This window comes from Oxyura jamaicensis, chromosome 20 (assembly GCF_011077185.1).
Source record: "Oxyura jamaicensis isolate SHBP4307 breed ruddy duck chromosome 20, BPBGC_Ojam_1.0, whole genome shotgun sequence".
Taxonomy (NCBI): Eukaryota; Metazoa; Chordata; class Aves; order Anseriformes; family Anatidae; genus Oxyura; species Oxyura jamaicensis.
In genome coordinates this window covers 5,206,599-5,217,360 of record NC_048912.1, presented here as the reverse complement: position 1 = coordinate 5,217,360, position 10,762 = coordinate 5,206,599, and the positions used below count along the sequence as shown (strand labels likewise).

The following is a 10,762-nucleotide window of genomic DNA, read 5'->3' as shown; positions in this document are numbered from 1 at the left end:
CCGCAGTGTGCTCGGGTTCAGCAGCTGCCCTCCCTACATATCTATTTCTAATGCTCTTCCCTGATTTCGCTCCATCAGCTGCTGACATTCCTGCTCCACAGCACTTCCGAGGAAAAGCTCGAGTGTGTTTTGAGGAAGAGGTGTTAATGCTGCAGGACTAGTTGCTGACCCCCACAGCAACAGGGAGATGGGGGGGCCATGCAGCACAGCTGGGGAGGTTTCTCCAGTGTCTCTATATGGCCCCACCACCTCCCTGTGCCTCCCTGGCCAGCACCACCCAGGGAGAAATGGGAAAGCAGCTGCATCTTTCACTGCAAATGACAAGACCCAAATCCCCCTGGAGCCAGAGGCATATGTAAATGTCTGGTTTTAATACCTCTGCCTCGCTGTGAAGTCTTCATTTGTGACAAAGATTTCCATAGCAACAGACTGATCTAGCTAGGAGGACTGTGGTCCCCTTGGAAGAGCAGGTGGAAGGAGGGAATAGAGGAAGCACAGCGCTGCACAGAGAAGTGGCTATGGGTATTTACGTAACCAGAGTACTGGCTTCAGCACTGCAAGACTCCCCCAAAAGAGTATTCACCAGAAGAACTATGCAAAGGGCACTCTGAAGGCATTACACTGGGGCAAACGAGACACAGACTCTGCATAAGCTACATCTCCTCACCTGGAGCACAAGGATCCTGACACTGCCCTCCTCTGCTGTGACTCCTTGCCTCCATCAAGGGACCCGGTACAGGTGCCCGAGGCCAAGAAACAGCTTTGGGTGCTGCAGCCCTCCAGCTAGAGGTATGCAAAGCAGAGGAGAGATTACATACCAGGCATCAGCAGGTGCGAGCTCTTATCGCAGCCCTGCCAGATATTTGCTCTATCCCCAGATCACCCTACTATCCTATTTCTGTCCTCCACAGGCAGCAGCTACTAACACTGACCTACCAGGCTGTTCCATAATTAGCCACAAGCTAATCAATGTTTAGATACTGCTTTTAAATCCTTAGCTACTTGGCACTATGGAAATGCAAAGCTTTGTCATGGTGAGAGATCCAACTCTTAGACCAAAGACACATTGCTCGGCCCACAGATGCTATTTTTCCCAAAGAACAACCCATTTTACAGGCAGTCTGGCATAATATAGCGATTTATCCCCACATCCAGCTTTCAATCAGTACAAATAATATGCACATGCATTACAGAGCCATCGGCTGCTTCCTAAGAGGCAATAACAGCGTTTGGTCAGAGGGGGCTGGGGCAGCCAAGGACTTTTAAGGAAGCAGCAACTTTTTCTTTGTAATGTGTTTTGCTTCCTGATAATTTTATTATTTTCACTGAGATATTACAGTAAGTGGCTTGGTAGCACCTTGCGATTCTGACAAATAAATCACATCACTGCAATTTAAGTGCAGAGGTAGCACCTCTGGCTGGCATATTTCACTTTAATGTGTCTAGAGGCATTTATGCAGAAAGCCCTGCAAAGGCAGAGCAGATTTTTTCCTCCTGTCTATGTAACTCCCTACGCTGTTGTTATCACCCAGATAAGAGGCTACTGTTACAGTAGGTTCAAAGACGAGAAGCTCCAGGGGGAGAGAACAAGATCCAGCATCACAGAAAACTTGAGTATCTTTGGCTTACGTATTAGATGACTTAACACTTCACCCAACAATATCAAAACCCACCCTGCCTGAAATTCAAGCCTATTAAAGCTCTTCATGGTTTCTGAGACAGACAGATATTTCTAAGAGCTTTTCCTACTCAGATCTCTCTAAAGTCCTGAAAGATTTCATTTCTGAAGGCAACATCACTACAAGAATCACCGTTATTCCCTTTACTTTACAAAAGCCTGTAGAGAATGCCCTGAAACAACACACTCAGGTTTTTTTTGGACAGCTGATTGAGTTAGCATATTTATTAACGATTCCTACTTAAAACTGGTCTTTAAAGCACCCTGCCACTCATCTCTCCTACCCCTCATCGCTCCCAAAGCGGAAAGTTGAGTTAAAGAGTATCAGAAAACACCCCCCACACACACACCCAGAAAAACCCTAAACACAGGGAAAGCTACATTATCACCCCTCCTTGCAAAGCCTTAACACAGACTTACTAGCTCAGCTCAAAAGATAGTAGCCTCCCCATCTCAGACCAGCACACCAAACACAGAAACACCTCTCTCCTTACACCAGCAAACCTACAGGCATTTTAGGATCAAACCTTCTATTCCTCATGAGGGTAAACAATCAGCTTCCTGTCCAATTTGCTGAATTTGGTATTTTCTCCCTCTGCATGCAAGCAAGCTTTTAATTATTTATAAGCCTGTCTGTAATGCTCTAGTTTACATGCTGGAATTTACATGATTTATTAAACAAAATAGCATTTAAAAAGAAATCCTGTCATAGATACGTTACCCTTAAAGGAAACCAAACATTTTTTTTTCCTTAAGAAAATAAATTAAGGAATTGCTTAAAAGAAGATGCCTTCTTTTGTTTACAGACATTTACCCACTTAAATAAATCATCTCCCTCCTCCCTCTCATTCACAGGTTTTGCGATGAAGTCTCATTAGTTGACTAACCTTTGTGAGTATGTTGGTGTTGCAGCAGCAACTGCTTCATGAAGAAGATTATGCATTAATCATGAATTCCTAAATGACTGTCTTAAAAACCTGGGAAGGTCACCTGGTAACTGTACATTGATTAGTGGCCCAGAGGGCACAACAGTGGGAAATTAAAAGGGTAGTTGACCCTTGCTAGGTGTCGTTTTTTAACCCAAATTTACTTATTCTTCCCCCCACTGTGAAACTCAGATTTGGTCTGACAAAATATTTCATATTGATCATCGTGCATTTTTTTTCCAATAAAAACCCTTAAGAATGTATAAAAGAAAAAAGAAAAAAAAAGAGATTTCATTTTTCTATTTCAATTTTTCTTGAAACAATATCCCATTCAGAAAGAAAATGCTGCTGCTTGTTCCTAGATGTTATTCATTACAGAAACAGACTGTGATGCTGTAAAGCCTGACCGTTTCTCACTGGGAAACACTCCATCCCCCTCACAGCTGGACCTTCTCTAAATTCAGAGTCAGAGCCCTGAGCCTCCAAATTCAACCAGCTGAGCAGTGTCTCCTTAGTGGAAATAAAAATTAATGCATTTAAGGCTGAGTCAAAATGGTTGAAACTGATCTTCAAATAATAAACATATCAATCATTTTTCCTTCATTGGCTTACACCTGTATCAATCATGATCTTCACAGCAACCACAGAAGCATTGCTACTACAATTTCAACATTGCTTTATGTATCAGTGTCCTTGTACTTGGCTCTGGAGAGCTGCAACCTCTAACTCATCTTTTGTCAGGTAAAATGACAGGTTTTAATTTCCTTTCTTGACAAGCAGATATGATCCATAACTGCTAAAACAGTAGGTTCATTTGTGAATGCAGGGAATTATGTAATTTAGTAGAAAATACCCCCTAAATCCAGCAAATAACAGCAATTTTGCTATATGTAAAAGCTAGATATATCCAAATAGAAATAAAGTTCACATTTGGGCCGTGGTGGTAGTCAGATTATGGACTCAGGTTACTGAGAGATGGATACGGAGTCTTTGAACTGAGGTCCTGTGTCCTTTTCCAACACCCATTCTGCTGCCAGTCACTGGCTTTGATGTAGAAATCTTAGTGTGAACTTTGCTTGCCTGGGTTATCAGGAAAATCAAGCCAGATAATCATAATGGTCCATTTTGGCCTTAAAATCCCTGGCAAGCCAAAGCTGTGAATCTGAGTATGAATTTTTTGGCACTGACATTAATGTCTCTCTTCTCTTGGGGAGTTGAGCTATGGAAATTCATGACAGCAACTGAATCAGCAGAGCAGCTCACACCAGAGTAAGCATCTGTGGAGAATTCTTTGAGCAAGATTATTGCAAAATATTGCTGTGTGTCATGTTAGGGATATAATCAAGAGGTTTATTCCTTTCTTTTTGACTGTTGACAGTAGAGGAATGCTCGCAGCCCACTCAGTGCCTGGCTCCCCTCTGATTTTGGGCAGGCTGGAATTAGCCCAACTAATGGAGTGACTCCAGGCTTTTGTGAGAGTGAATGGAGTGAGACTCCAGCCTCAGGGGATGCAAAAAATAACCCATGTTTTCCTTGAGTCTCACAATACAGGAGAAAGATGTGTGTATAATCACAGATAAGGAGGTGCATCTATTGTGAGGTTTGAGCAGTCCCCAGGTGGATGAGATAAAGCTGTGCCTACTCCTACTCTGTAACTGTCCAACCCAGGTAGGGGTCCAAGAGCCCCTATAGCCTTAGAGGACAAAGGGACACAATGCAACAGACATGGCATGGGAAACAAACCTTACTGAGTGAAGAAATGGGTCCCTTCTGGATTGCAGCATTTGTCAAACCAGAGTGTTGCCACCTGCTTCTCTTCCCTATTTAATGAACAAAAGAAAAGGATGAACAAATCAGCTTTAGATGAGGAAGAAAAAATATCTTCTGACATAGTCATCTTCTTCCCCTGTATACAAGCAGCTGTCTTCAGGATTTGTGAATAGTGCCCTGTGAGTGGGGAGTTCCACTTTTTGGTTTTGTTCATGCAAAGCCAGCAGCAGCGACATGAGCTTCCCCTCTGACTCCCTCTGCGTGCCTGAGCTGTTACCTGAATGCATCATCTCCTTACCAAGACGGGAGTTTGGCATCTTGGGCTCAGTTAATTCTTGGCCTGGACATCAGGGGTGTCAGACAGATCATGGTAGCTTATTTGTAATGAATATAATAAAAAAAAAACTGAGAGCACCACTATATGCTGATGGCTTCTGAGCTTCCAGCAAATGGCCCGGGCCTGCGGCCAGCAAGAACTCCAGAGAGTCACTGGGAGCTTCTCTGCCAACCCCAGGGGGCACTGGATTGGACTTTTATGGTGATAACGCATCCTGCAAAACTCTTCTGTATGACCTGTAGCCCTAAGAAGTGCTCAGGAGATACTCTGCAGGCTCAAACCCTTGCTGATCCAAGCTGGGACTAGGTGGAGATGGGAAAGCTGAGAAATCTGTTTCTCAGTCCTAGACCTCTGACCCTGTTGATGGTTTGCTCACTTTCTGAACATGTGGTTTGCATTTTTAAAGCTTCCCTCATTTGCAGCCATTTGTCCTCCTCCCTGGGTGGTCAAAGGACCTGTCTCAAGCAGGTTTTATGCAGGTTTTTATTGTCAGACCCTTCCTGCAGCCTCCAGAAGGGAAAATTCTGTGAGAGGTGAGGAAAACTGGAAGGTGCCATTATGTCAGCTCACACCAGGAGCCTTGAGAGGCCAGCAGAGACCCCCAAGATGTGTAGTGCCAGGCAGATGCCTTTATGAGCAGCTTGTCTAGAGCAGGCATTGCCCTAGTACATTGTTCTACGATGCACACATAAAGCAAAGCTACCCTCCTGCTTTGCATGGCTGGAGCAGCTTTCCCCTCAGTGAGAGCACTGAGTTGGCAGAGAGAGAGAGAGAAAAAACAAATGCAGAAGTTGCTTTGGACTCCAGCTTCTAACATTGTCTTTGGAGCTGAATCCTCCTTGTCCCCACATTGTTGGCTTGAGTTTACACAGGGTCTGCTGATTCTTCATCTCATTTGCTTCAAACAGAGGATTAGGCAAAGCATTCAAAATCAGAAACAACCACCAAAAAAATAAAAAATAAAAAAAAATCCCTCTGCCATTGAATAAACAAATACAGGCCTTTGCAGGGTGAAATCAATTCCTGTTAGTATTCTGCACATGCAATAGAAGCAATTCTACTTAGCTCTAACTTAAATGCCACTGTATGTCACACTTTGCAGAAACTGATAGTTCCATTTTCAGCGTATTGATCTCCAATTAAATCAATGGTTTTGAGCAAGTTCACCTGTCCAATCCATAGAGCAGATTTGAGATACCCAGTCTTCAGCAGGTGTGTTGAGAAAGCGCTGGCTGAAAATGTAATTGGAATTGTAGGAGTCTGTGGTGTGCTGTGCATGTATGCAGCATTCCCAAGCTCCAGGCCAAAAGAGACGTTTCTTTTGTTCATTGAGGAGCTCATTTCTGTAGGAGCAACCAGAGATCCTGCCTAGCAGGAGCTTAGACACAAACAAGGGAATCTGTCCAGTGACAAATAGGTACACGGGGTGCGGCCAGCAACCTTCCTGAACAGCAGACATTGTGTGAGGCCTCCTTTGAAAGACAGTCTTAAAACTCTTCTGGACCTTACATTTAGCAGAAGTGTTACGTCAGTGCCAAGCACCAAAAGAGCACCTCACGCTGAAGTGCTAATATTTTTTTACACAAAGCCAGGATCTTCTGTGTGGGTTGTGTGTTGACCAGCTAAGCCTGCGAGATCCAGGGACGATATGTCAGGAGTGCCATAGTTAATGCACCCCTGGGACAGAGAGTCATCTTCTTTCCTTACTGAGGAGTGCATTTGGACAAGGGGAATACTGATGTCTTTCCTTGGAAAAAAATCTGCCTGAACACATATACCTCAAAGTTTGCATAGAGGGTACTAGAATAAAGCATTAGTTTATGCTGGCATAAACTAATCACTAATATAACTCCAACCCCACACTCACTGCTCGTTACTAAGCACCAGGATGAATGTGGGCACTTGTCACAGCAGGCAGCAGCAATCCCAGAGCCCAGGGCTGAAACCTTTGTGTTCCTGTTTGTTTGTTATCATTATTGTTGTTTTAAATAAATGTAGCAAGGAATACCAAAGGCTCCTAATAGCTGAGGCTGCATTTTATTAGAACACAAAAATAATAAACTGGAACAAGACTAGTGAAATTAACTATAGTCACAAACACAAATCTTCCTTTCAAATTATACCTGATGTCCTGAGTTGAAATAAGTTATTTGTGGGTCCTTCCCTGTCTGTCAGCTCCTCATCTGGGCTGTGAGCTGTTCCCTGCTGCAAGCCAGGAACTTCCCCATGCCTCCCCTAGCCAAGCTGATGGCTCTTCATCTCCTCCTGTCCTCTTCCTCTCAGCACCATCTCCAAGCCAACATGCTCTGAGATCTCCACTCCATGCACCAGTACCAAGGACAAGGAGATCAGACAGCCTTACCCCTCCTGCCTGGTCACACCACCACTTTGGCAGGATGTCTCTGTCCTCAGAATATGAACAAACTGTGTTACTATCTGTCCCCTGCAGAGATGCACGCAGACCCTCTTCTTACTAGGACATTCTCAGACTAGAGGTGACAACCAGAGGACATTTGCATACAGAACACTTAATAATAGGGGTCAGCTGAAATTAGTGACAATCTTTAGCCCAGAGAAAGGCCGTGCAATTAGCAAGGACCACTTTGGATCCAGGGCCTCTTTCCCAGTGAGGGCCCTTGGTAGGAGAACAGAAATACAGAGAACAAAAAATTTGCCTGTCTTGTTCCTTAGGGAGAGCAGGAAAAGAGATGATGCTTGAAAAAGGACTTCTGGGGGATACATGGGATATCTGTTAAGAAGCGGCTTTCCCTTCTCCACTAGGCAAACTGGGAATGGAGCTGGTGAAAAACACTGAGGGAGAGGCAGAGAGTGCTTTGGAGGTGTTCACAATGGCTGAGTTTTAGACAACGTGCTTTTACGTCCTTCATTCATATGCCTCTGATGTTATGATGGGTTATATTTATCAAGCTCCTTTGACAGTCTCCTCTGGACTCTGACCATCAATTCATCTCCTTTCACCTGCTTCCAGCCACCTCCATTTTTTAAGAGCTGTCTGTCAGAGGAACACGGCTCTCTCTTCTGCAGAATTTTGTCACTTCTTTCCTTTCGTGTACTGACCCCTCAGAAGGCGAGCTATATAGTGTTGCTCTGCTCCCTCACTAGACCTTTAACCTACTGGGTGCAAAGCCATCTCCTGGAATATGAACCTGAGACTGCTGTGTCCTAACCTTGTCTCTGTTAGGTCCCCTACAGCACACACAGGGTGAGAGGATGGCTCCTGCTTTCCGTGGGCTTATGGGGAGTTGCTGGGCAGTGTGCTTTCTGTGACTAGGTGGTCTGAGGTGCCACACGAGGTACTCTGAGAAGCAGGCAGCCCAGAGGCAGGCATTCTGTCTCTCTTCCTAGTTGCAAAACAGATGTGCTCAAAGAGACAGGACAGGTCCAGCACTGTGTCAACGGTAACAGGGCAAAAAAAGAACAGGGGGCTTCCAGCACCCATATGAAGCCACGTAGAACAGGCTGCAGCCCGTAAGAGCTCATTAGATTATGTGCAGCCTGAAAATGCCTGAACTGTTGATGTGGCCTGAATCATTACTGCCTTGAAGGTACAGCACGACATCCAACCTACCGAGTCCTTCCAGATCCATGGTGACTTTGCACTGTACCAGCCATGGCAGTGCTGCTTCCTTGGCACTGTTCCTCTCCATAAGCATCCCTTATCCCTGCATGCTAATCTCTAAGCCCTCCATACTCTAACATTCCTTGCACAGCAGTAAAGAATGGGCTGAGTGGCACAAGTATTTTTGATCAAATGTGTATGGAAGTAACTCTAATACATTTGTTATGTTGTTACATACCTGCCTTCAGCAGAGTCCCAGTTCAGCACATACTCTCTCCATATTTTCAGAAACTTCAGTGCAATCAGCATATTTCCTAGTAAACAAAGAAGTACAACTTGCTCAGTTGGGATTAGATGTAAGAACTTTAATCTTTCCAGTCTGCTTCCTGGGCTCATGAAATGGGTCCAGCTCCATCCCATGCGGTGGCTGCTTTGTCCTTTCTCTCCACGCTCTCGGCTATCGTGGTGAAGTCTCCCCTGAACGCAGGTTTCTGCCTGGGCATTTGCTCACGCAGCTGAAAACATGCCTGAGCAGCCCTGAGCAGCTCTCATACTGAGCCCAAGGTTGGAAGCCTGAGGGTATTGAAAGTGACAAACGAAAACATTATGGAATAGGAGCTGGAAGTTATTTCCTCCTTTTCTGACCTATTGTTAGTGCAGTTGTGAGGGAAATGGCAAATTCTACTGCTCTGATCTTTGCTTGTAATGAGCTCTACAGCACCCCTGCAAGGAATTTTACTTTAGCTTGATGAGTTTTGGAATTTAATTTCCAGTGGCTCAGAATCTGTGACCCTGCAGCCCACCTGAACTCGGGGAGCACAAAATCATTTTCTTCTTCTCTTCACCATGCTGTACACTATTTGGCTGAATTTCACTTCCAAGTTTTAGAGCTGGAGGTATAAAGAAAATAAAGTACTCATGAATATTCTCTTCAACACACTCTGCATATTCCTAGAGGTGGGCTTCAGAGCTTTTCCTCTTGCTTTCCAATCATTTGTGGAAGATGGGTTTTTCATTCAGAACAAACTTTGGCCAGAGCAAAAGTGTCCCGATACAGCATCCGACCACAGCCCTGCAGTCACAGGGTCATAGTGCTGGATCCCACAGTGACCCATATGTTTCCTTGCAAGTAGTGTTGGTCCATTTGCTGACGGACAGTCTGCAAACAAAGAGACCAGATAGGTTCTGCAGAGCACAGCAGGCTGTAGGCATAAGAGCGAAGTGGACTGCAGGGAAGCGCCGATGACTCTGACTTTGCTGGTTTTATGAGAGAGCGTTTTCCCTGGCCCACACCATGCTCCATGGGGTGCAGGCCAGGCTTGCACTACGCTTTCCACCCTGTTACCCAAACCTCCCAGAAGACATCAAGTAAAGTTTAACACAGTGAAGACAGCAGCATGAGGGACCCCACCTAGCCCCCTGGGGCTCTATGTCTGCTCCAGCCCCAGCACCAGGCCTGAGCTGTGCTGGTGCTGCCCGTGACAGCCCTGTCCCCATCCCCCAGCTGGTACCTCAGGGACCGCAGCCTTTCCCCATGCCTATTTCTGCTCTCTCCCAGGGACCCAGGGCTGTCCCATCACACTGACCAGCCATACCCACGTCCTGCCCTGCCCATTGCTGCCTCACAGCTGAGGTGAGGGGGGGCCTTGTGGAGGGGAGAGCCCTGGAGGCCTGCCCGCCCCCCCCCCCACTCATTTATTTACATCTCTTTTATTTCCTTTCTGTCTCCTGCTGTCTTTTGTTGGCTTCACGCACCCCAGGTATTTTTGACTGAAGCAGGGGTCTGGTTCTGATGAAATTTCCCTCAGGTGTGGTCTGTGGGGCCAGTGCTGAGCTACGGTGGCATGGCACCTGAGAAATTGTTTTTATAACAGGTATTAGAAGCTTTGAAATATTTGCTGGTCAGGTTTGAATCTTGCTTTTAATCATTTAGCGTGGTTTAATCATCTTGTCCTGACTGTGCATGGCTCCCAGGCATCATTTCCAGAGCAGAGCATTTTACCCCCGTCCCATCCTCCTTCCAGCTCGGGCAGTGCCCGTGGCAGGGCCAGGAGCCAGGCCTGCCGAGCGCTTTGTCAAAACTCTCCCATTCACACGAGAAATAAACCCAAAACCAGTGACAAAAATGCAACTGCATTAGCATGGGGAGACTTGGTGGGATACACTGCAGGACTGGCCATTAGCATTTGGCTGAAGCAATGCTAATACAGGCCTGACAAATATGCAGCCCAATTACTGCAGCTACACTGAAGTAATGGGGAGCTTGGGAGAGGGACTGATGAGCAGCTTCGTAACGGGCTAATGAGCAGCCTGGCTGCTCTCCATCAAAGGCCTAGTGGAATTTGGTACGAGACCCCAGGGGTGGTACAGGAGTGGAATGTGCAGACTGGGAAATGTCCAAAAAGCGCATTAAAATACAGCAGGAGCCGAGTGGGAGCTTATGTTTAGCACGTGGATAAAATAATTTAAAC

The 10,762-nt window shown here is 45.7% G+C and overlaps 1 long non-coding RNA gene across 3 annotated transcripts; it reads right to left on the bottom strand.

Moving 5' to 3' along the window:
- Window positions 1-6,288: 6,288 nt before the first annotated feature.
- On the bottom strand, window positions 6,289-10,009 carry LOC118176913. 3 transcript variants are annotated; one of them, XR_004755567.1, is made up of 4 exons: window positions 9,995-10,009; window positions 9,347-9,450; window positions 8,530-8,605; window positions 6,289-7,113 (listed from the first exon to the last, which is right to left on the bottom strand). It is a non-coding gene; the product is annotated as an uncharacterized LOC118176913 (long non-coding RNA). The 3 variants fall into 3 exon arrangements; XR_004755568.1 differs by lacking the exon at window positions 9,995-10,009 and adding an exon at window positions 9,803-9,939; XR_004755569.1 differs by lacking the exon at window positions 9,995-10,009 and adding an exon at window positions 9,539-9,618.
- Between the last annotated feature and the right edge of the window lie 753 nt (window positions 10,010-10,762).